This window comes from Styela clava, chromosome 5 (genome assembly GCF_964204865.1).
Source record: "Styela clava chromosome 5, kaStyClav1.hap1.2, whole genome shotgun sequence".
In the NCBI taxonomy this organism is placed as follows: domain Eukaryota; kingdom Metazoa; phylum Chordata; class Ascidiacea; order Stolidobranchia; family Styelidae; genus Styela; species Styela clava.
In genome coordinates, this window is record NC_135254.1 from 5,363,616 (window position 1) to 5,389,079 (window position 25,464).

General features: G+C 34.2%; 1 protein-coding gene, 2 long non-coding RNA genes and 1 pseudogene across 4 annotated transcripts in view; 1 reads left to right on the forward strand and 3 right to left on the reverse strand.

Annotated features, from left to right (window-relative positions):
• The window catches only part of LOC120344093 (uncharacterized), a 55,162-nt gene extending 50,221 nt beyond the window's left edge, over window positions 1–4,941 (reverse strand). The window contains exon 1 of one of the 2 annotated variants that reach the window (XM_078112504.1): window positions 4,303–4,941. The gene's annotated coding sequence lies outside the window, so the exon portion shown is untranslated. Of the gene's footprint in view, window positions 1–4,053; window positions 4,267–4,302 lie in introns of those variants that run through there. The other variant, XM_078112503.1, reaches the window with a different exon arrangement.
• Window positions 34–12,234, reverse strand: LOC144422792 (uncharacterized; annotated as a pseudogene).
• Window positions 806–2,705, forward strand: LOC144422749 (uncharacterized). The gene is made up of 3 exons (XR_013475359.1): window positions 806–1,117; window positions 1,714–1,807; window positions 2,569–2,705. It is a non-coding gene; the product is annotated as an uncharacterized LOC144422749 (long non-coding RNA).
• Window positions 12,235–16,918: 4,684 nt separating the features above from the next.
• Window positions 16,919–18,855, reverse strand: LOC144422748 (uncharacterized). The gene is made up of 3 exons (XR_013475358.1): window positions 18,440–18,855; window positions 17,828–17,926; window positions 16,919–17,136 (listed from the first exon to the last, which is right to left on the reverse strand). It is a non-coding gene; the product is annotated as an uncharacterized LOC144422748 (long non-coding RNA).
• Window positions 18,856–25,464: the final 6,609 nt, after the last annotated feature.

Genomic DNA, 25,464 nt, shown 5'->3' on the forward strand with positions numbered 1-25,464 from the left:
TTACGGTATATTGTGATTGGACACGTTCGTGAACCTATGGATCGTTTCAATATTATGTTGCTGTCATTGTCCTTGTTCTTTGACACGTTTTGAGAAAGTCGCTTTTCTTTTTGATTACTGAACCAATTACTTTAAAATTTTCAGTGGTTAAAAATATGTGTTCTAGAAGACCATCTTTTATTAATTTCAAATATTCCTGTAAGCTTTATGGGGCTCGTTTTGTGAGCTATGACGTCATCAGAATTTTCCACCACTCACATAGTCTACAAACAAGGTTTCTTTCTTTTCAGTATGAGTAAATGAAATTTCCGCGAAAAACCCTTTCCACATTGTTTACTAGCATAAGATTTTTCTCATGTGTGAGTTTGCTTGTGATTACGTAAACTACCTAAATTTGAGAATTGTTTTTCACATTGTTGACAAGCATAAGGTTTTTCTCCAGTGTGAGTTCGCTCATCAGTAATCAGTAGTTTATTTTCTCACCATACTAAATGCACACTTGATATACAAATTGCAATAAATAAAAAAAAGGCATTTCAGGGTGAGGGGAGCCGCGAGAAACCAAATTTGGTTATCGAGCAGCGGCACCCATAAGCAAGTCTAACAAGGAAATAATAACAAAAAAAAGTCGAACTGTGTATATACAGTATCATATATACGTTAATTTGAAAATAAATATAAATACGTAAAGGCATTCCAACCAGGTATGCCCAGTAATCTCGCGTTTCAACAACAACAAAACAAGAAACGACTCCGTGCACCAATTATCTAAGTAGCCATGACGATAGCTGCCTTTAGGTAAAGTAACAATGGTACCATTGTGAAGTGACTGTGGTCGTATGTAGAACATTGTATGGTGCAGGCAGGGCTACAGTTGTTTAGGTATCAATGGTAAAAATGAAGTTTCACGAACAGGAAGCCTACCAGTAGTATGGTATGCATGCAACGGTAGTACCGGTAGTCATAAATAATTTAACCTTTTATGGTAAGAAAATTGAACTTCAGTGTGTAACTGGAAGACACATGATCAATGAATAAATGGTATTCTACAAGATCAAGGTAGGATTAAATTTCATGTGGAACTAACCACTTCATACAGAACATGGAAAAAGCAAAGGTAGGTAGATTGTTAAAAATCTAATGTCAGTCAGTTTATGACATAACGATGCCAAATGTACAAAGATAAAAAATAAAAAAAAATTTACAATCGAATATGGTTTAACATTAAAATGATGTTATTAAGGGTGCCAGAGACCAAGATCTTAGTAACTTAGATCAGGCTCAAATATTACCAATATATAACTGACTATATTACATGACATCACAGTGCATGAACTATGCATGGTTTCTTCTTACATGATATCCTCTCATTCACACAGTGGGTCAATCAGAGATGAATCAAATATGTAAAAAGAAACAATTCATAGTAGTAAATAGGTAATAAAGAGGTCATGGTGAGAAAAGACAATATGAGCTTTGCATTGGAAGCATGACTGATTGTAAATGCATATAGCAGGACAATTGTCATTTAATAAGAGAATGATACCTAAAATTTTTGATTTAGGTCAATATTTTAGCAAAAGCTCGCCCTTTGATATATTGGGTGAAATTAAAAATACAGTAAATACTTTTTGTAAGGCTGGGTCCATGTAACATACATAGGTAAAAATATTTGTTTGATTACACGATAAATTCCAAAATTATATATTTCAGGTACTCTGGATCACTGGATCAAGTCGACAGTGGAGCTGGCAATGGCGAAGAAAGTTCTGGATCCACTTTAATCGGATGAAAAGGCAGCAGAATGGTAAAGGGAAAGCATGAATTTTTTGTATTTAAATTTAAAGGTGTCATAAGATGAATGACGAAGGCTTTGACCTATGCTATTCCAAATTACAACTCCCCTGTATTTCAAGGAGTTTTGGCATTTGCTTGATGAAAATCGAGGGACAAATAAATTGGATTTAGTCGATGAGCGTGTATTATGCTCATGAACGTTACTAAGCATGACGAAATAGTCAGCAAAAGCTGGGGGCAATTGGTTGTTGTTAAATTGGTGCATAAGTTTAGAAATCTCTAGTTTATAGATGTCGGACAATTTTAGAACCCTGGTCTTGTGGTATAGGATATTCAGGTTAGAACGAATAGATGCCCTACAGAGAATTCTAACAGCCCTATTTTGTAAAATCTCTAATTTATTCAAGTTTGTTTTGGTAGCGGAACCCCATGCAGCTAAGGCATATTGGATATGACATTGAAAAAGAGCCAAATATACTGTTCGCAGAGTCGAGTCGTTTACATAATGCCTTAACTTCCCTAGGATCCCGACTGATCTTGACAATTTCTTATGCAATTCATTGGTATGAAAGTTCCATTTTAATTGATTGTCAATAGTGAGGCCAAGGTATTTATAAGAGTGAACAATTTCAAGAGGGAGACCTGTAATTTTGATTGAGATGTTCGCATGTCTGGCTAGAGATTTGTGGCCGAATAACATGACTTTGGATTTTTGTATATTCACAGTAAGTTTATTGGAAGTCATCCAATCATATACTTTATTCATTTCAGTGTTCACCTTGTCTTGGAGAATACTCGGATCTTTTGCACTGTAGAGCAGGCAAGCATCATCAGCAAACAATTTGCTCAAGAAATTGGAGCAGTTAGACAGATCATTTATGTAAATTAAGAAACCAAGAGGACCTAACATGCCCTTTTAGATGATCCAATCGTGAAAATCCCTTGCTACATAGTCCACAAACGTACGGTTTATCTCCTGTGTGAGTTCGTCCATGCCATTTCAGATGGGATGAACGTGAAAAACACTTCCCACATAGTTTACAAATATATGGTTTCTCTCCAGTATGGGTTCGCTCATGCGCTCGTAAATTAGATAATCGTGAAAAATCTTTTCCACATTGTTTACAAATATGTGGTTTCTCTCCAGTGTGAATTAGCTCATGCTCACTTAAATGAGATATTTTTTTAAAACGCTTTTCACATTGTTGACAGGCATAAGGTTTTACTCCAGTGTGAGTTCGTTCATGAGCTTTTAGATGGGATAATCGTAAAAAACACTTCCCACATAGTTTACAATTATAGGATTTCTCTTCGGTATGACTTTTCATATGCCTGTCTACATTCTGCTTCACTTTGAAGCTCTTTCCACACCGCTGACAGATAAATGGTTTACCTCTATTGTTGGTTTGTAAATTAGATCCTGATGTGATGTTGGTATGAACAAGTGACTGGGTTTGTAATTTCACATCCAGTTTAGTGGTTGTGTTGATTTGCTCACAATTATGCAGTATTTCAATTTTATCAGCCGGGCCTCTCTCTCTGCATTCTTCAGCATCACTTTGTAAAGAAGTTTTACCACAATTCTCCTCAGAGTTGGTATGCTGACTAGTTCCCTCAATGTAGGTTATATTTTCATTCAAATCTACATTATTGATATAATTTTCCATACTGCGGATATATAAATTTACAAGAATTTTTTGCATTTTGTGACTCTTACCATCGTCATAAAATATAATAAAAAACTATAATATACATTTCACGTTATAGAGCTGAAGAATTTCTTGTCTTTCTATTCGATACATCAGTGAAATTTAACTCATGCTCTTCTAGCAAGTGAATTTAAGGGAAGAGCAATTAGTTATAGACAAATTTGCATACCGTGTAGTAATCAGTTATATTCAAATTACTAAGATGTTTACTATAAGCACACAGAGCTGTGAGGCACTTCCGCATTTTTTAGAGACTGCAAAATCGCAGTTTTTTTTTTTTAAGTTGATAAATAGATCTTCTGATTTTTATATGTTAAGGTCACAGCGAATTAATCCATCTTGTATTATGGCATTAATAGATATGACATGATCCGTGCATAGTAAAACAGAGGCAATCCTGTATTGTGAAATAGAATTTAGGTTACTTAAAAAGACAATGAAATATAGTTTTTTCCAATTCTGTTTCGAACTTGTGAGCACAAACAATAAAATCACAACACTACTGTGCTCAAACTTGGTCATTACACCTTTGTTTCCCTTGGATGACCTAGACTGGCGGGCCATGTAAGTGTGACGTATGAAGTTAAATTTTATGAACACTATTTACAGTGTTGCAAAAGTGGAAACAATGAGCTCATGCTGAAAGTAAATCGCAATCTCAACAAATTCCTAGAGCTATCTTTAGCTGAAACATCAGAATTTAGTTACCTTGGTTATGCATTGGGCGGGCCAGATGGAATTACCCAACGGGCCGTGTCAGAACCAGGCTGACCTTTGCAGCAGTACGCAGAAAAACTAACCTTTGGCACTGAAATAAAATTTATTTAAATTACTGTTGTATTCACAACAAAACTTAAGAATAATATTATATTCAGGTGTTAATAATAGTTATGGCAACTAATTCATCTTGAAATCCACCATGGTAAAAAAAAAACATATATACCAAATGAGGAAACCAAAATGGGTATAAAACACGATGAACTACTCTCTAAGTTCGGCAGCAATGTAATAATAATAATATGTATAATACACAAACAGTATAGTAGCCTTTCAAGCTTGAGATAGTACAATCATATACATGAAAACCTGGTTTTTCCCATTGTGGGTTGGTTTTCCCCATTGGGGTGTTATAATATCTTTATAACAACCCTTTTTGTGCGGAAACCTTCCCAAATACATTCATATACATCTTGTTTTCTCTATTTTAGTGTGAATCATTAAATTGGTCTGTCTTGACAGTAACTTTTACTACATGACCCATAAACTTGCAATTTCTCATCTGTGAGATTTTATGTTGAATTACTCAATAAAACCCTTGCCACATTCGTTACAAACATGATATGTGTTTTCGGTAGGAGTTCGCTCATGCCTAAGTAAATTAAAAAAATCAACTGCCAAATCGTTTACAAATACGATTTTCTCATGTATGAGTTTGCTTATGTAAACTGGATGAGTAAGAAAATCTCTTGCCACATTGCTTACAGACATAAGGTTTTTCACTGGAATGAGTTGAGCCCATGCCCATGTAAACATGATAATCGCATAAAACACTTTCTGCATTGTTTACAAATATAAGGGGTCTCTCCGGTGTGAGTTCGCTCATGCACATGTAAACTAGACGGACACGAAAAAACCTTCCCACATTCTTTACAAACATAAGGTTTCGTTCCAGTATGACTTCGCGCATGTGCATATAAATTAGATAATTGTGAGAAACCCTTTCCACATTGTTTGCAAACATAAGGCTTCTCACCAGTATAAATTCGCTCATGCCTATGTAAATCATATGACTTTACAAAACCTTCACCACATAGTTCACAAACATAAGGTTTCTCTCCAGTGTGAGTGCGCTCATGCCGAAGTAAATCAGAGGACTGTACAAAACCTTCACCATATAGTTCACAAACATAAGGTTTCTCTCCAGTGTGAGTTCGCTCATGCACTTGAAAATTAGGTTATCGTGAAAAACACTTTCCACATTGTTTACAAACGTATGGTTTTTCTCCAGTATGAGTTCGCTTATGCACTTTTAAATTAAATGGTTGTGAAAAACACTTCCCACCAGTGTTCACTATTAGCCACTTTTTTGCAAAAAATAACTTTTTTTAGGGACTGCGAAATAGCACTTTTTTCGATTTTAAAGGGCAAAAATTCAAAGTTGACAAATATTTTCGAGCGAGTATAAAATTGACAAATAAGTTGCGTACTAGTACCTTTTCAACACAATTTTGCATAACATAATGATATTTGCTGGAATTCTAACCTATGATTTGCAGACATGGAAGATAAAGCTTTTGCATTAACAAAATTATTGTATATATATATAATATGATTATTGTACAAGCACACAGATCCCGCTCCTCCGCAAAAATGCTCGGCAGCGTCTTTGAAACCAGATGTTGGAATACAAGGCAGTGCGTTTAGAGGGCGAAACGCCAATTGTAATTACTAACCAGTAATGATGAACGAAAAACGCAGCAGAGTTTTACATTCCATGCACAAATAACCGATGATGTATGTAAGATTTGTGCACATGAAGAGACATATCTGAGAATGCGAATCGGAATCGTACTTCTCTTTCAACATTAATTCCCAGGATTTCGGCGTTTCATCAGGTCGAATGAAAATTATTTATCAACCAAATTATTTGGGAACCACTATCATACCATTCGTTTATTTTTTATATCCTCGTTGTATTTCGTGTACCTTCGCAAAAGAAAACTCTTTGGTGTCATATTGTAATTGTCATCTATTAGTGTAAGTGTGATATATGGAAGCGTCGCAAGTGAAATTGGAATGCGAATATTTCATACTCTGCAGGTCTGCAGCATTACAGAGAGTGCTATTTATGAATGCTGAACTTACATGGCATTTCTGTGTTCAAATTATACAATCTGTAACTAATATGGATTCCAGCTTGCGTTGTCTGTTAGATGGAAGGAGTAACACAAATGCGAAAGCCTTTGCTGTTCACGCGAGTTAGCAACTGACACGGGAGATGGATTGCGTGAAGTTTTGTTAACGACAGGTGTTAGCAGGTGTCCTTTCTTTACCCATGAGTTCCCTTGTTTTGAACAAGAATTTAAACGAAATTCCGTTAACGGAAATGCTCCTCTTTAATTCATGATATTAACGGAAGGAGCGCTTTTTCGAGTATCTATGCTGTTTTAAATGAGTGAAAACAAGAGCTTGTGCAACTAACTTGTTGAAATCGGCATAAGCACTTTCGCACTCACAATTCGTTTAAGAGTTAACACTGCTTCCCACATTGTTTACATATATAAGGTTTTTCACCAGTATGATTTCTCATATGCACGTTTAAATGCCACTTTGATTTTAAGTTTTTTCGGCATTGTTGGCAAACAAATGGTTCATCTCTGCTGTTGGTTTGTAAATTTGCACCAGAATTATGTGATTTCGCAGTTTCAGCTTTATCACTCAAACCACTTTCTTGACTTTCTCTTCGCCACCTCTTCGTAAAGAAGTTTTACTGGTTTTAACATTATTTCCGTAACGCTTCTCAGGGTTGGCAGGCAGACCAGTTTCCACAATGTTGTTAGTTGCATGTCCGTTTAAATCTCCAGTTCCATAGGAATTTTTATCGTGAATGTGCAAAAACATATGCTTTTCCAAACTGGGCCCTGATGGAAAGTTTTCATAACAGATAAGCAGAGTTGCCAGACCCCAGCGATAAAAAAAAACAAATCAAGACATAAAAAAAGCCATTCATTCGGTGAGGCACACAAATAGAAAGTAAAGTTCCTATAGAACTGTAGAAAGTAAAATAAATATCAAGCGGACAGCATTATTTTACCATTCAATATATACAATACAGGGTGCCGCCTCAGTCTGTCACTATGTAATATACCTACATGTTTCTACTTAAACTTGTGATATACCTTAAAAAATTCTCCCTATATCAGTAAATCGTGCTTTACTATTGAAAAAATTTTTATTCTTAAAAATTTATAAACCATCAATTTTATTAAAAAATTATCTAACCCCCTGCCGCTCACATGTGGACCACTGATATCTAATTCAGTAATTTTAGCGTAGTTAATCACTTCGTTACTGCAATTGCAGAATTAAACTAAAGCTCACATAAAGTTATAAACCATACCGGTATCAGGCATAATGAAAATTAAGTTATACAACTATTTTTTGGAAACAGAATGTAAAACTGACAAATAGGCAAAACTATAAAAACGAAGCAATGTTCACAATACTGCTTGAACATCTGTCTGAGCAGCTGCAGAAACTGCAATTATTTCTTATTGGGTAGGATATGGTTAAGAGTTAATGTAACAAACAAGGAAATTGATGCTCCAGGAAATCCTAATGTTAAGTAGCTAAGTACGTTGTTACACACTATATATTGTATTTCATATGATTTTAATAATAGACACTAGAATAGACTTGGAAAAAGCCAAAAAAACGCCAAAAAGCCAAACGGAAATTCTGTTTGAAAAAGCCAAAATTGGCAAACTTTTTTTTTTGGGGGTGGCGCCAAATTAAAATCCATTGCCAATTTGGATTTATGAAATATGATATTTTTGGTTATCCAAATACATGATTTCAATTTAGTTGCATGAATTCCAATTTTGCATGTAATTTAGGTGATTTTACAAGTATACAATATAAAAAATAAACAGATAAATAATGACAAATATAAAATAACGATACATTTACCCATTCCATTAGATCCAGTTTTATTTTTTGTCCATGTTTGTGATACAATTAATCCAGTGTCCAGATGAATACATATTTCCAATAACAGCATTCATATCATACAATATATATTATCGATTTATTCATTATTAGCATTCCATATGAAAAAACAAGATTATAGAAGGATTAGACAAAAAATCAGATAATTACCCATCATGCCCTAGGTAATCTCTACATTCTATGTCTATGTACACATCTTGTTCAAGTGAACACAAATGGGAACAATGGGTGTCACAACATAATTGATTTATTAATTATGTAGTCCATAAGCAAGTCATTTCTTTCCTCATTCTTCATTAATCTCATCATCCCTATTAATTTGCATTTAAAAATGGCTCTCATGTTACACTGCATTTTATCTAATTCATCATATTTAATTGAATTTCTGTATTCCCAAATGGTTGATTTTGCACAAAATACTATAATTAACATAACTTTTGAGTTTATATCATTTGCTATTATTTGATCTGGGGTATATGTTGGAACACCACTCCATTCCCAAAAGTCCTGTACCCAAGTACATGAATAGAATAAATGAAAACAATTTTCTTCTATATTGTAATTACATAGCACACAATAACCTGGTTCGTCTTCGAACCAATGCTTCAACTTATCTCCCGTGGGGAGTCCAATATGAAGGAGTTTCCAACTTAGCTCTTTCCATTTGTTTGGGATTTTTGTATTCCAAATTCTATTCCAATTTATTGGTTTGGATAGTTGTAGTTTATGACTAATTGAACTAAAGTGATTTGATAGGATTTCTTTATTTTTATTGTCTTGCAAAATCTTATATACATTTTTAGTGGTCAAATCTTTCGACTCATCATATCTATCAATTTGCAACCTAGATGGGTTATTATCTTGGTTTTGGCCTAATATTTCCTTCCAATTGAGAGGTATGCTCATCCACACCCTCTGAAATTCTGATACACATTTTTTATACAAATAGGAACTGCTTTTATTTACTTGTGATCTAAGTCTAGGATAAATTTTTCTAACTATTTCAAAAATGTTTGTACTAATGATATCTTGAACCGTTATTATATTGGCTTGTACCCAACTTGATACAGCATTCAATTCAGTGTCATTCTCTCTAATTAAAGGGTTATGCCAAATAATTTCTTGTTCTATTTCTGAGATATTTATGGGTTGGTTACGTCGAAATTTTAGGTCCTTAAAATCAATAACAATGGTCGTATAAAACATGGGAATAGTAACATTTTTATTAAATTTAAAGTTTAAATAGAGACTTTCTAGATTTCCTTTAGACAAACAACTGCAATAATTGTTTACGAAATATCTGGCCCTCCTACTCCATGGCTTTTCTTCATTTTTTAAAATTTTAAATATCCATTTAACTTGTACTGCCTTTATCTGACTTCTGATGTCCATCATTTTGAGCCCTCCTTGACTGAATTCACTACAAGTAGTCTCTTTATTAATCATTTGAGCTTTACCGCTCCATATGAATTCCCATATAATAGTCTGTAATTTAGAGATGTAATAATCTGATATATATTCGAAATTAATCATATGCCATGCTTTGGACATCATTAAGGTTTTGGTAATTAATATTTTGCCACTATGGTTAAGTTTCTATCTTTCCAAAGATTAGATACCTTTTCTATATTATCTATTATATTTTGCCAGTTTTTATCTCGAGATATTGTACTATTGCCGAAATATGCTACCAGTAGTTTAATTTCATTCCGTTTTACTTTTATTTCGCAATACTCTTCACCTATGGGCCATGTTCTTGCTGCTCCACATAATTGGATAGTACTTTTGGATTTATTTATTTTCAGTCCACATCCCTTTTGGAATAATTCCATTAAGTTAAGAATCTCATCTACTGATGATAAATTTACAACAGTGAAAGTGGTATCATCAGCATACCCTTTAAAAACTTCTCTTTTCTTAGAGCAGTTTCTAAATCCGATTATGTTGTAATTAATTTTTACATTTGAAGCCAGCAATTCAGATACCAAGATATATAATAAAGGAGCAAGTGGACAACCTTGTCGAACACCCCTAGTTAAAAGAAAATCATGCGATAAAAATCCATTAGTGATAATTTTTGATCTAGTCTTTGAAAGTAGAGTTTTGACCCATTTGATGATATATTAACCGAATCCCAATTTTCTCATAATTTTTATTATTAAATGTCTATCTACTGAGTCATAAGCCTTTTCTTGGTCGATCGATAAAATTGCCAGGGGTAAATTTGTTGATTGGCCCAAAATATATCATCTCTTATCACGAGCATGTTGTCATGTATAGATCTGCCCGGGACAAAAGCTGTCTGGCCCTCATTTATTATGTTCGGTAATACTTGTTTTATTCTGTTCGCTATAACTTTAGCAATGATTTTGTATTCAAATTAAGGAGGGTTATAGGTCGCCAGTTCTTCATTTCATTTTTATCGCCTTTTTTATGAAACATTGTGATTACCCCTATATTTAAATTCTTTGACATTTCTGTTAGACTGTGGTATCCTTTATATAAAACTATAAGAATGGGCTTAATATTTTTCCAAAATTTTAAATAAAATTCCTTAGTTAAGCCATCCAATCCTGGAGCTTTGTTTATTTTTAATTCTTTGATAGCAATATCCAGTTCTTCAACAGTTATTTCAGAATCTAATAGTTCTTTTTCGTCTTCTGATATTTGTTTTGATATATTATCCAATAATCTAGCTTGTATGTCCTCGTTTAAATTTTGATTTTTCTTATACAGGTTTCGATAAAATTTAATTTGCTCAGACTGAATATCTTCAAATTTGGAGGCTATACTACCATCTGATTTTCTAATTGATTTGAACATTTTTGAATTGGCTCGAGATCTCTCCAAATTTAGAAAATATTTAACGCGGGATCTTATGATTGCCCCCTTCATTTTTTGTTCATGGGTCAGTTTCAATTCATTTTCAATCTTTTGTAAGTTCTTTTTAATTTCCTCATTTTCTATATATCTTTATATTTCGTCGTTGACTTCTTTATATTGTCTAATTAGTTCACTCTCTCTTTCTGTTTCCTCTGCCCTTTGCTGTTTTGCGCAGTAAATTGCCCAGAATTTAATTTTCTTTTTGCACTTATCCCAATAAACTCCTCTCAAACTACATGACATATTGTTTAATTCATGAAACCATTTTTTTAAAAATTGAGTTGATACCTTTACAAAAATATTCATACTCTCCCAATTGCAAATTATATTTCCAGTATCCGAACCCATGTTTCATATTTTCCATAGACTTAATTTTTAGATTGACAGGGAAATGATCTGATATTGGACACACTTGAATTTCACAATCCTGTATATTGCTTAAATAATTAGTCGAAACATACCAACGGTCTAATCTACTCATTACTGAGTAGCTATCAAATTTTTGTTTCCAAGTATAATTTTTAGAGTTGTCATTGAAATTTCTCCAAACATCTTTTAAATTCAAATTTTGTACAAGATGCCTTAGTTGCCTTGTGCTATTGTCTTCTTTAAAATGATTATTAGGGTGTTTATCTTTTTTATTCAGAACGCAATTAAAATCTCCACCTAATATTACTTGACATTGGAACGGTCCTAATTTGCCCATAAGGATTTCGATTTTATTTTCTATCTGTTCAAATAATTGTTTCCTCTCATTGCATCTATTGGGTGCATAAATATTGACTAAGATATATTGAGTATGGAAAGATTTCCAAATTGTAATTATATATCTGCCAAACTCATCTATATCAATATAATTCAAATCTGGATCAACTTTTTTGGAAAATAAAATAGCTATACCACATGAATTTTTAGAGAAAGTGGACCATATTGCATTTTTTCCCCATTCTTTTTTCCAAATATCTGCTTCTTCTGCAGTACCACAGTGTGTTTCCTGCAGAAGAGTTATGTCCGATTTGTTTTTATCAATAAAGTCAAATATTGCTTTACGTTTTCCATATTGACGCATCCCGTTTACATTAAAAGTTAAAAATTCTACTACTGGAGAAATATGCATATTGGCCATCCCACATTACTACCTGATTTCCTAATCCTACCCAAAAATCTCTATAATTAATAAGCCTATTGTGTAAAAAAAAAAAATTCATTAAACACTTTATCCAATTACGAGTGTTAAGAAATCCCTATCGTAATAGTTCCTATTACTTTTTCAGTTTAGTTAAACAGGCTGTGACATCGTATGCCTATCCTGAGTGATCTCCTTATCCCTATCAGGCATACCTTGAAGTCCTGGGTTAGGTTGTGAACTTTGTTCAGATGTTTCCATTTCTTCAATATGTATTGTTGCTGATGTTGCTGTGGGTTCAGAATTAGTTTCGTCTTCTGCTTTCTTGTGTTTATTTTTGTCTTCTTGACAATCTTGTCCATGCGTCCTTTTTTGCCTTGATAATGGAAGTTTGATGTTTATGAACTCACTTATTGTGTCCACAACGTCTGTCGCACCCCGTTCACTTAAGTGGATCATATCTTTTTCAAAGTATCTGTCTAATATCATATCCTCAGTAAGATGCTCGGGTCTGGGTATATAATAAACACTATGTTGGAAAGCTACCGCTTGGATTTCTTTGTTGAGGCGATCACAACCTTCATCTCCATTGCTAATACCGTGTCTTGGTACACATCCGCATAAATAGATATTTTTAGAAATTTTTTTCGCTTCCTGAATTGTCATTCTGATAGACATTTTGGTGTCGTCATATGGGGTTTCTTTTATGTCATTAGTTCCCGCATATACGATTACTTCTTTGTATTTAGTATTAATTTCTTGTAAAGCTTTTCCTATGTTGTAAAATCTTCCTCCAGGTATTCTCTTGATACAAACTTTTTTTGTGTCAATTTTTGGTGCCATTCGTTTAAGCTGTGAATCCCCTATCATCAATATTTGTGCATTATGATTGATTTTTTGCGATTCCGATTCTTCTGCTGATTCAGTCAAATTTGTTGTCTTGGAGATTTCTTCAATTCCGCTATTTTCTATCTGAATGTTTGAGGTCTGAATTTTAGTATTGGATGCTGGCTCTGTATTTATTTCTAATTGAGTTGATGATTTGACAGTTACGTTAGCTGATTGTTTACGAAGCTCTTCTTGTATTTCTCCTATTGTACCTTTGTTTTGTTCCTGTGCATTTCGTTCAAACATATTTTGTGCCACTGTTTCACTAGTTTCTTGGTTTTTCTGTGGTTGTGGATTTGCCTCTATTTCTTTCTGTTTTTGTATTTGATTGTTAGTGCTCTGGAGTTGATCATTTCGTGTTTGTACATCCCTATCCTTTTCTTGTCTCATTTTCAAAAGGCAGTCTTTCTCCAAGTGGGGTTTGCCTTCCCCACCACACAATCTGCATCTTCTCCTCCTTGGGCATTTTTCTACTTGATGATTTATTGAATGGCAAATATAACACCAATCTATGAATTTCTTCATATTTCTCGGTCTACTTTGGTATATTATCTCAATTTCATCTCCAGTATATTTTTCCGGAAGCTTGATTTTCGGTGAGATGTCTGTCAGTCAGTCGTTTATTTTTCACCAAAATGAAACATACACGTAATGCGAACAAAAATTAGAGAAAACATAAATAAAGGCATTTCATGGTGAAGGGTGACGCGAAAAAAACAATGTTGGTTATCTAGCAGCGACACCTGTGATAAATGTCTAACTTTGATACAAGTAGAATAGAATAAATCGAACACATTTAAGCAGTGAAGGAAAGAATGTCCAAGAAAATCCAAAACCGTAACAAAAAAAGAGACTCCAGGCACAACCAGGGTAATCATGGGCAACAGTATAGTAATATAACAGCAGTCCGACCACAGTCAGCGTCGTGGAACCCTACAAGAATATTGCTTTTGAGGCCGCGCGGTATGATAGTGGCCATGTACGCCGGGATACGTAATTAAGGCAGTTAGTTATTAAGAAATATATTTTGAAATATAAGCACATCTTGATGGTTACAATTATCTTAAATATGGGAGCAAGTTCAAGAAAGTATTGGCACTGTGGTATGGTTTCCGGAACTGGAGTCATTGGAAAATTTGAGGAAGGAATTGGTATTGGATGAAAATACAATCCAATTCATGTAAACAGAGAAATGGAAAATTAACAGGTAAATACATCATTCAATTCTATGTTGTGAACTAAGAAATGCAAAAAGTTGAAAATACCAGACAACACAATTAGAATATAAAATATAGAGACACTAGTTTTTAAGAACCAAATAACAATTAATATAAATAAATCAATATTAATTCAGAGAGCAGGATCACTAAATCAAAAAGACCCTTATCATAGAAACCAGAACAAAATATGACCCATGGATTATTCGATTATATCCTTAGGTAGGCATAATCTCACCCTTTAAGGTTTAGTGAGGTAATCAATTACTGGGTACATTTTTGCATATACAGCGAAGGGCAAAACTGTGGGGATTATGGAAAAGAATCACTAAAATCGGATCCTTCACAACAGCCTTGATCCAGGTTCTGGGGGACACTTTTATAGGCTGTGGATCTGAACAAGTATTGAACTAACAATGGCAAGGCAAATGCTGATAGCACATCAAATCAAGGTGCTGGCAGGAGACGGGTAAGAAGAAAGAAAAAATTTTTATACTTTACTTTGAATGTGGCATAGGTGGAGTCACGCAAACCATTGGGAATACTATTCCAGGTTATAACGCCTTTATATTTCAAGGAGTTCTGAGTTTTGCCCGTTGAAAAGCGGGGTACAAATAAATTGGATCTTGTCGAAGAGCGCGTATTATGTTCATGTGCGTTACTAAGCTTAACAAAATAATCGTCAAAAGCTGCAGGCAACTGGTGGTTGTGAAATAGATGCATTACTTTAGAGATTTCTAGTTTGTGGATGTCGGATAGTTTTAACACCTTGGTCTTATGGTATAGGGTGTTTATGTTAGAACGAAAAGGCGCCCTAGAGAGAACTCTAACGGCCCTATTCTGGAGAACCTCTAATTTACGCAAATTTGTCTGGGTAGCAGAGCCCCATGCAGCTATGGCATATTGGATGTGTGACTGGAATATGGCAAAATATCTTCGTATCCCTTGATCTATACCATATTCATCTTCATTTTTTGTGACTGCCTTGACCTCACCAAATGTCGACAAGAGCTTTGTTATTGTTTTATTTGATACTTCTTCTGGTACATGACTTACAGTCACTTTTGTTACATTTGATATTACTTCTTCGGGCATGGCCTTGAAACATTCTTCATTATATTTATATTTAATCCCTTCTTCCAATACTTTATTGAATGCTTCTTCAGTTATGAATTTTACCCGCCAGGTTTTGTCAATTGCATATAAGCTAGATATTGATTTTGGTCCAATTTGCTCAAATATAAGCTTTATCGCCATCGGTTGTGTAATATAGTGACCTTTGACCCATGTCCGTTCATGTCTGAAGGTGACTTCTAAGTACTGTACTTATCACGTGTACTGTGATACATTAGCTGTTATGAGTTGGTACTGTGTGCATTAACTGTTTTAAGTTTATCTATCTAGAATGTGTTCTGTTTCGAATGTGAATAAAGTCTACAAATGCAATATAGTTGTGCGTGTATACACACCACCTTACATTGGCGATGAGGATAAAGCAACGGTAACAGATAACGTTAACCTAAGTGGTAAAGGAAGCTAAGTGCAACCTCGAATACGGGAAAGACCTACGGAACTTGGTGTGAAGTAGTGGTCAACGGAAGTCAAGAGTCAACTAAGTGTTGTACAGTTTCAAAAGCTAAGAAACATTCCAGAATTCTATACTGCATTCCTAAGTGGTCTAGGCTGTTTACAAGTTTTTAACCCACATATAGAAGATGGCAAATCTACCAGATTTCAGATCATTTGATTGTGAAGACTTATCAAATGCTGGTCCCCGGTGGAAGAAATGGTTATCGCGTTTTGAAGTTTTAATGTTAGCCATGAACCACAAAGATACCGAAGATGACAGAGAAAAGAAGAAGAATCTTTTACTGCACTATATGGGTGATGAGTGCTATGATATATATGAAACATTAAAAGAAGAATCTGACAAATTCTCAGACGTAAAAGACAAACTGACATCATATTTCGTTCCCAAGTCAAACAGTGAATATGAAAAATATATATTCCGAAATTCAAAACAAGAGGAAGGTGAAAGTTTAGATCAGTTTTGTACGAGATTGAAGAAGATTTCATTAAACTGTGAATTTGGAGAAAATCGTGATTCTGAGATTAAAAGTCAAATTATACAAGGTTGCCTATCTTCAGAACTAAGAAAGAAAGCTCTCACAAAGTCAATGAATCTCACAACATTGCTTGAGACTGGAAAAGCGATGGAGTTGGCTAAAGATCAACTGTGTGCAATGGAGAGTGAGTCAAGTATCCAAGGGATATGTGGAGTTAGTTCCTACAAAAGAAAGTGGAAAAAGAACATTTCATCCAACAATTCTAGTCATTCAAGAGATCAGACAAAGAAGCATCAAAGTAATAAAGGTAAAACCTTTCATACAAAACGAAAATCATGTTTCAGTTGCGGTGGAGTGTATCCACATGCAGAAATGTGTCCTGCATATGGTCGCAGATGTTATAACTGTTCCAAGTATAGTCATTTTGCTAGATTCTGTAAAGAAGCGAATAGTAAATTCAACAAGCCCAAGTTGAACAGTTTAATCTTTTAAAAGATTACCTACATGGCCGATTCCAATATGTGGAAGTCGAAAATAATCGTTCGGAGGTTCTTCCTATTGACTGCGGTGTGATCCAAGGCTCTTCACTTGGCCCTTTATTATTCCTCGTATTTATAAACGACATCTCACGATGTTCGAATTTGTTGACAAAATTGTTCGCGGATGATACTGGTCTCCTAGGTAGTTCCAAATCATCGACTGATCTTCAAAATTGCTTCAACCTAGAATTAAAAAAGGTCTATGATTGGATGCTCTGTAATAAGCTAACTATCAATATAGAAAAATCTAAAGTAGTCCATATACGTCCTGGTTGCAACGATCAGAAAACACCTCTGATAATCAAAATGAATGAAACTGAACTTGAATCTGTTCCCTCGTACAAATATCTTGGATTGAACATTGATCACCGTTTACGGTGGGATCTGCATGTCAAAGAGTTACATAAAAAACTTTCACGCTCAATAGGTATACTAAGCAAACTTCAACACTATACAGACCGGAGTACACTCAAAGTGGTATATTATTCACTTTTCCAGACTTACATCCAATATGCAATTGCTGCCTGGGGATCTGCCACTAAAGCGACCTTAAGAGCTATAAACGTTTTACAGAATAGAGCCATTAGAATCCTTTATGGACCGTCCACTCGTGTTAACATGAATACCATGTACCATAAAACTGGCGTACTCAAACTTGATGATATCTACAAACTAGAAATATTTAAATTAATGCATCAATACCATAATTGTTGCCTTCCACAGGCATTTTCTAAATACTTTGTAAAGCAGAGTAGTGTTCACGATCACAATACTAGATCATCTGCATTGTCATCCTACTTTGTACCACGCCAAACCTACTCAAAGACACAAAAATCACTCAAATACACAGGTGCGATTATGTGGAATGCTGTACCTGGTGAAATGCGAAGCATGTCTTATCCTCTGTTTAAAATGAAGATGAAAAAATTTCTTTGGTCCAAGTATCTCGAATGAGGACAGGTCTTTCCAAACCCTGAAATCAATTCAACATAATATGAGCTATTAACTCGGTCCATAATATTAGTATGTACTTCTGATGGTTCATTGTCTAACAAATTTTTAACACTATTTGTGTTTATTTATTTTTTTTTTACAACATGCCAATCTCATGCCAGATTTACCGAAATATACTCATTTCATTTGATTCCCACTCCCCTTAACTTGTATTAGATATGGGTTCTCAAGTCATTGTTGTAGTTCAGTAGCTATGAACTTAGTATTATATATATACAGATATATTGCAAATCTCAGCATTTGTCATGTTGAAAGTAACTTTTTTTATTACACACTTGAAACGACACTTCAACACCTAGTCACATTGTTTCTTTTTTGTTATATTGTGCAGTCCAGTGCGTCTGTACAGACGATAGAATATTATTCATCACGTTACCGGTACCGTACGGTATTTCATATTCGAGTTACCGGTACGGTACCGGTACTGTGCGGCTGGTTAACATCTGCTTCAGTAGATTTATGTCATTTATACCTGTTCTTTCTTCATTGTCTCCCGTTGTCCGTCCACTACAACTGATGATTATCATAATTTGGTTGTGATAACTGAGCCACTACAAATTCCCGAATATTTCCCCATAACACGCTTTTATTCACTGCCTGTAAGCTACGAAACGGGGAATACCCCAAATTACTATCTGATGTATTGCGTGGCTCTCAGATACACCCTAGTGTCATGACGATTTCTCGTTAAAACCGTATTAGTAAATATTTACGGCTAAACTATTCTATGCTATATTGATCTACTAAAATTATATGTTAATTAAATAGTTGAATCTTGGGTGCCGCTGCTAGATAACCTACTTTGGTTCCCCACGGCTTCCCTTCCCCAGTAAAATTATGTTCTTGAATTTTTGCTTATTTTTTGCATCATTTATTATTTTACTGGTTGGAAAAAATAAACTTGACTATGACTATTTGCAAAATGAGCCTAAACATGATTGCAGAGATCATGAACTGAGTGAAATGAGCTCTGAGAATCATGAATATATTCTCTCAGTGAATGGATCAATGTGTAATTGCTCCAATACCAATAATCCTGCAAAAGTACAGTTGAAAATTAACAATGTTTCCTGTTCTATGCTTATAGATAGTGGTGCTAGTGTCAATGTACTCGATTACAAAACTTTTCAAAATTTAAAAAGTAGATCCAGTAAACCATGCAAATTGGAAACTGCAAATATTAAGCTTTATGCTTATGGAAGTAGAAAACCCTTGTCTGTGAAGGGGAAATTTCATGCAGTTGTAACTTCTAAGTGTGGCAAATGCATCAACACTGTATTCTATGTTGTTAGATATGCAATTGGTTGTTTGCTCTCTTTCAAGACTGCTAGTGATCTTGGTATTTTGAAAATTATTAACTCTGTGTCAAATGATCGAGTGGATCTCACTGAAAATATTTTAAGGGATTATAATTCAATTTTTCAAGGGTTGGGGAAATTGAAAAACTTCCAATTGAAGTTGAATATTGATGATTCTGTGAACCCTGTTCATCAAAAGCACAGACGAGTTCCTTTTAAAATGCGTCAAAAAGTCGAAAGTGCTGTTGCTAAACTTTGTGATGAAGACATTTGTGAAAGTGTGGGAAATTGTCCTACACCTTGGGTCTCTCCTATTGTATGTGTTCCTAAACCTTGTGACCCAGAAAACATTCGACTATGTGTCGATATGCGAGCTGCGAATAAGGCAATAAAGAGGGTAAAACACCCTATGCCTACTGTTGATGAACTTATACATGATTTAAATGGATATTAAGTATTTTCCAAGTTGGATTTGAACCAGGGTTATCACCAAATTGAATTACACCCTGACAGTAGACATATTACTACTTTTAGTACCCATATTGGATTATACAGATATAAAAGATTGAATTATGGAGTCAATGCTGCTAGTGAAAAATTTCAATATTTGATTGAACAAGCATTGCACGGTTTAAAAGGTGTCAAAAACATCTCAGATGATATTTATATCAGTAGTGTAAATGAGGCTGAGCATGAGAAAGATTTAAGAGCCTGTTTGCAACGTATAAGAGACTGTGGTCTTACTTTGAATAGGAAAAAGTGTTCATTCTTTCAATCGTCTATAAAGTTTTTTGGAAATATTTTTGGTGATAAAGGTGTGTCACCTGATCCAAATAAGGTTGAAGCTATAAACAAGGCTGATAGACCTTCTGATAAGCAACAAGTTAAATCTTTTCTTGGTATGTCGAACTATGTGTCTCGTTTTATACCTATTTACTCAACTATTGTTAAACCTATACAAGAGCTTGCTAAACGAAATGTTGATTTTATATGGAGTGAAAATTGTGAAAAAGCTTTCTGTGAATTGAAAAATAGTCTCACAAGTGATACTGTTATGTCTTATTTTGATCCTAAGCTTTGTATTGAAATTATTGTGGATGCATCCCCAGTTGGACTTGGTTGTATTTTAGTCCAGAAAGAATCTGACATTGATAATGAATATGTCCGTGTGATTGCGTATGCATCTAGATTGTTGAGTGATGTGGAAAGTCGTTATTCTCAGATAGAGAGAGAAGCTCTTGCTGTGTGCTGGGCTATAGAACATTTTCATCTCTATCTGTATGGTGTAAAATTTACTGTTGTTACTGATCATAAACCCTTAGTGAGTGTGTTTTCTAGTGTGACTGCTAAACCTTCTGCCAGGATTGAGCGTTGGTGTTTGCGTTTACAACAGTACACCTTTAATATTGTACATCGTCCAGGGAAAACTAACCCTGCTGACTACATGTCAAGGCATCGCATTGAAATGCAAAATGTACATTCTGATAAAGTCACAGAAGAATATGTGAATTATGTATGCGAGAATACATGTCCCAAAGCTATCAAACTGTGTGAAATAAGGAGTGCTTCTGAAAATGATAGTGTGATACAGAATGTGAGAAAATGTTTGCAAAATAACTTATGGTATAAGTATAAAGATTGTGAAGAAATGTCTATTTTTGCCAAAATTGCCAGTGAACTTTGTGTGACTGAGCAAGGTATTTTATTACGAAGTAATCGAATTGTTATTCCAGTATGTTTGAGACGTAAAATTGTTGACATTGCTCATGAGGGACATATGGGTATGAGTAAAACAAAATTTTTGTCAAGAGAAAAGATATGGTTTCCTGGTATGGATGCTATGGTAGAAAATGTGGTGAAAAGTTGTGCTGCTTGTGCTTCTGTTGTGAAAGATGAGAGAATGCTCCCTTTAAGCATGAGTGAGTTGCCACAAAAAGCTTGGCAAGCTGTTAGTTGTGATTTTTCTGGTCCATATCCCAGTGGAGACTATTGTCTTGTTGTTATTGATGAATACTCTCGTTTTCCTGTTGTTGAAATTGTTAAAGCTACGTCTAATTTTTATGTCATTCCTGTTCTTGATAAAATATTTTCAATGCTAGGTTTTCCCGAAGTTGTGAAAACTGATAATGGTCCTCCTTGGCAAAGTTATCAATTCAGACGTTTTATGGAACTGTGTGGCATACGTCATAGAAAGATAACTCCCTTGTGGCCTAGAGCTAATGCCCAGTCCGAAAATTTTATGAAACCTTTGGGTAAGGCTATCAAGACTGCTACGGTTGAAGGCAAGTCTTGGAAGCAGGAAATGTATTAATTTTTTTTAAGAAATTATAGAGCATGCCCCCATGTTACAACAGGTAGACCACCTGCTGAATTATTGTATGGTACTAATATCAAAGTCCTATTGCCTGAAATTATTGTTCCTACTGTCGATAATGATTTACGTGATCGTGATTGTTTTTATAAGGCTAAACAGAAAATGTATGCTGACGCAAGAAATTGTTCAAAACCGACTGAACAAATTCATGTTGGTGATTCTGTGATCCTCAGACAAACTAGAAACAATAAGCTTTCTTCAGCATATAGACCTGAGCCTATGGATGTTATAAATGTAAAAGGTTCTATGATTACTGCACAAAGTCCCAATATTGGCAGTAAAACTAGAAATGCTTCTCTATTTAAAAAAGTGAATGATTGTACCTTTCGCAAGCGTTTTACAAATATCACTGGTGCTGATGTTTTACATGATAATGATATTTCTGACGATACTGTTAATTTGAATGCTGATAATAAAACAGCAGATTCTATTGCTGAAAGTACATCATCTTCTGTTCCCCCTGTTCCAAGTGTTATAGATCGTCCTAGAAGATGTCCAAACGTGCCAAGTAGATTTAAAGATTTTCATATGGGACGAATTACAGTATTGGCTGCTTAACTGTATTTTGAAACTAATGTGTACTGTGTTTTGCATTGTATTTCATGAAGTTGATATCGATATTTATCTGTGTGAAGACGTGAACTAAAAGTTTGTAAAAAGAACCTAAAATTTTGATATCAAGTTTTCATATGGTTTGTCGTCCATCGATGTCAATTTTTTTTTTTTTATAAGGTTTGGAGGGATGTAATATAGTGACCTTTGACCCATGTCCGTTCATGTCTGAAGGTGACTTCTAAGTACTGTACTTATCACGTGTACTGTGATACATTAGCTGTTATGAGTTGGTACTGTGTGCATTAACTGTTTTAAGTTTATCTATCTGGAATGTGTTCTGTTTCGAATGTGAATAAAGTCTACAAATGCAATATAGTTGTGCGTGTATACACACCACCTTACCTTTGAGAATTTCACATTAGCGGTGTTTACATGTGTTATATTAAAATCATCGTCGTCGTCGTCACCCATCTCCCTCACACTCTAATATATTTTAATGCCAACAGTAACTATTTCGCTTATTATTAAACCTTAATCAAATAGCGAATGAGCCGAAGCGAATAAGCCGAGACTCCAATTGGCAAACTTGCCTATATGGTAACCTTTTTTTTTTTGTGCCAAATAAATTCCAATGCCAAACGGAATTTTCGTATTAATTTTTTGGTATCAAATCATTTTATTATAAATATATAAATAGATATGTTTTTGTTTCCATGTTTTTGTTTCCATGACAAAATTCATACCATTACCATGATGTCATTAATTTAATATAATCCAATATATGTCCAAAAAAGTTGAGTTAATCCACATGTAATCCACTCAGCAGTTAGTTGAATATAATTTTAATTTACAGGTAATCAGTTTTTATTTTAATTTTTTAGTTAGCATGAAAAATACAAGAATACAAAAATTAGACAAAGAATATGGAAAAATCCACGCTTTCATATTGGGTTTTTCCCATTCGCTATCTATGTTTCATAGTCGATACATCTTCCTCTTATAAAAATGATGTACAAATAACATACTTTCAATAATTTTCAGAGTATGGTGTTGCATATAAACTTACATCATGATTGACCTATGTAAAAGTTCATCCATGTGCTCATATAACAATAATTCATTTCTTTCGCTTGCTTTTAGTAAATTTAAAATCCCTACCAGTTTACACTTGAAAATTGAACGCATACTACTTTTCATTTTATCTATTTCATCATATTTTACTGAATTTCGATATTCCCAAATTGTTGATTTTCTGCATAATATTGTGATTAATTTTGATTTGCATTCCGAATCGTTTGCTATAATAGTATTTTGATTAATATCTATGCAACACCATAGCCAAAAATCACTAGACCAGTCACATTCTAAAAATAAATGACACACAGTTTCTTCAACATTATTTTCGCATAAGACACACATTCCTGGTTCATCAATGAACCAGTGTTTTATTTTGTCTCCAGTGGGCAACCCATTATGAATTAACTTCCAACACGAGAATATCGGTTGGAAACCGAAGACTTATCGATCGATAGTTAGGGGATCCCCCAAAACAGAAACTGCAGTTTCGATTCATCCGCTCTTGTAACTTGCGCACTGCGCATCGCACACACACACTCGGCGGGTTTCAAAATTCTCTCGCTTTACAAAAATCTAGATCACTATATCAATAATTGATTGATAACTCGCTAATTATACGACATAATTCGCCCAAAATCAATAGGCTACTGGTCCGAGATAAGATGAATGCACATGCAAAATCTGGAGCAGATTCAATCTCGCTTTCGTGAGATATCGCGTGCATCTAACAGACAGACAGACAGACATACATACATACAGACAAATACCTATCAATATACTTACCGATCTTAAGATCGATAGGTAATAACTCTTTATACTTGTTTCCAATATTTATTTTCCATATTTTATTCCAATTAATTGCCTTAGTTAGGTGAAATTTATTAAAGATGTATTCCTTATGGTTTTTCAAAAATGTATCATTGTTCTTACTTTGTAGAATCCTATAAATTTGATTAGTGGTCAAGTCTTTCGACCCATTGTACCTATCAATTAATATTCTTGTTTGACCAAATTCCCTATTCCTTGATAAAATCTCTCTCCATTCTATTGGAAGTGCTTCCCATATTTGCCGTAATTTATTTTCGCACTTATTTATCAAGCAGTTTTTTCTTAAAGTACTTATTGCAGAGTTTTCTAGCTGGGGGTAGACTCTTTTGGAAATATCATATATTGTTTTGCCAAAGATTTCACTAACAGTAATTATTTTTGCCTGAACCCAATTTGATTTAGCAGTTATTTCAATATTATTTCTATCTAATATTAGAGGATTGTGCCAAATTATTTCCTGTGATATTTCTTCTATATTTTGTGGTTGATTCCATTTCAAGCCAATTTGTTTGAATGAGTTGATTATACTAGTATAAAATTTCGGTATATGTATATTGGTTTCCAATTTAAAGTTCAAATACAAGCATTCTAAGTTACCTTTCGATAATACATCAAAATAGTTATTTACAAAATACTTTGCTCTCTGAGACCATGGATTATTACAACCTTCAAGCAATTTTAACACCAATTTTAACACCCATTTACCTGTAAAGCTTTAATTTGATTCCTAATGTTCATCATTTTCACCCCTCCTTCGAAAAATTCGCTACAGCTGATATTTCTATTAATCATTTGTGCTTTATCATTCCAAATAAATTTCCAGATTATCGTTTCGATTTTTTGAATATATTTTTCCGGCATAAACTCAAAACTAGACATATACCATAATTTAGACAGCATCAAAGATTTTGCAACAACAACTCTTCCTACAATGGTTAGATTTCGTCCCTTCCGTAGGTTTACAATTTTTTGAACATTTGCAAGAATATTAGACCAGTTTTTGTCTCTAGACTTTTGTTTCCTATGTTTCCTATGTATATTCCTAATAATTTTATCTCTTCCCTTTTACAAGCAATATCCTTATAGGTATTATTTATTTGCCAGCTTCGAGAGGATCCACATAATAATATCGTACATTTATCCCTATTAATTTTTTGACCTGTACCACTTTCCAACAACTCCATTAATTTTAATACTGAATCTACAGACGACATTGACTCAAGCATGAGTGTTATGTCGTCTGCAAACCCATTATATACATCTCTTTGATTCGTGCAATTCTTGAATCCAATAATGTCTCTATTACATCTTATATTGGTTGATATTAATTCTGAAATAAATAAATATAACAATGGAGAAAGTGGA